The sequence below is a fragment of the Phaethon lepturus genome, unplaced genomic scaffold, assembly GCF_000687285.1.
Source record: "Phaethon lepturus isolate BGI_N335 unplaced genomic scaffold, ASM68728v1 scaffold39569, whole genome shotgun sequence".
NCBI lineage: Eukaryota > Metazoa > Chordata > Aves > Phaethontiformes > Phaethontidae > Phaethon > Phaethon lepturus.
Genome location: NW_010562102.1, coordinates 1 through 1,432, shown reverse-complemented (window position 1 = coordinate 1,432; position 1,432 = coordinate 1). Strand labels below are relative to the sequence as shown.

At 32.3% G+C, this 1,432-nt stretch overlaps 1 pseudogene; it reads right to left on the bottom strand.

Moving 5' to 3' along the window:
- Positions 1-200: 200 nt before the first annotated feature.
- Positions 201-389, bottom strand: LOC104626290 (annotated as a pseudogene).
- Positions 390-1,432: the final 1,043 nt, after the last annotated feature.

Here is a 1,432-nt window from a genome sequence, read left to right as displayed (position 1 = left end):
AAAATTCTCCTTAGGAATACTAGCATAATTAAAATGGCTCTTCCTAAAACTTCAACATGCAGCTGTCAAAGCCAAAACTCTCCGAGCCAGAACATTCTTATCAGTGCAGAAAAATTTTGAATTCCATTTGCAATGCAAATCACCCTGGCAAATCATCATTGGCAAATGCATTGGAGAACAGAATATTCCTATTGAACAAATTACTCACCAAGAATCACAGCAACAACTGTGAAGAGCACAAAGGCATTCCTCAATAAATAACTTTTAACATCATCCTTTGTTATGCTCTGCACTTTTTTTTTGGCCAAAAGTGTACGTTTCCGGACTCCTTGTTGAAAGCGTTCCATCCTACTTCCAGTTTTTGGATCTTCTCTGTTACCTTTAGTCATCTATCTTGCAGAAAGTTTTCTCTTACTATTAACTTCTGTCAATATCCCTTCAGAAAAGTGGAAGACCCTTTTCCATAGGAGGTACTGGAGAAACCTGTATGACAAGAAATATCAAATATTGCAATAAGATTTTAGAGGAATGATTAGCCATATGTTTACATGGAAGCAAATATTCTTCATGTTTCAGTAAAATTTATATTATTTGTAATATCTAAGTTGTTGATTGCAGTTTTTGATAAATAGCCTCAATGACCATTAGAAAAATTCTTTTAAAGAAGGATTATATGGACTGATCAGATACATGTCCTGTGTCAAATTCAGAAATTAATCTGAATTTGTTGTCATGCTGTAAAACCCAGGAGTGATTTTTTTGCAGTTACTAGAGATATACTAATGTAATATTGGTACAATTCATAGAAGCATAAGGTGCTATAATATTTAAAACTATGTCAGGCTTGCTTTTCATCTGTTTAGCAGGCCCATGTTATCTGAAAAAAATCTATCTCACCTTCGCATTAACCATCGGAGAGAAATATTTTGCTTGAACTGGAAAGTTTAAAACGTTCTGCATTTCAGATATTTTTAAATGGTTGAATGCAATGGCTTAATCCCTCCTTTTCACATGGCAAAACACATCAGGAATAGTTTATTTATCCCTCAACCACTATTTAGAAGATTTCTCTGACAATTTTATGTCGATAACATTAATCTTTAAAGTCTATAAATTCAGAGCACATCTATAAAACATCAGAAGTTATATCCCATTTAGCTTGCCGGTTCAGACTGTAATACAAGTTCATATTGCAAAGTAATGTTTAGCTTGGTTTGACAGCAATTATGGGGATATAATCTGATTTTAAGAAATCACACACTGAATCAACCTTAAAATGTTTTAATATTAAAAATCCTTCATTAGGACATTAATTTTCATTTTAAATGAATTTTTTTTGTAACTGCTTGGTATGAACTTATTTAATTATGGAATCTGTACAAAGGTGTTTTCCAGACTGAGAATCATGTTTTGTGAAGGATTTAATTTAATA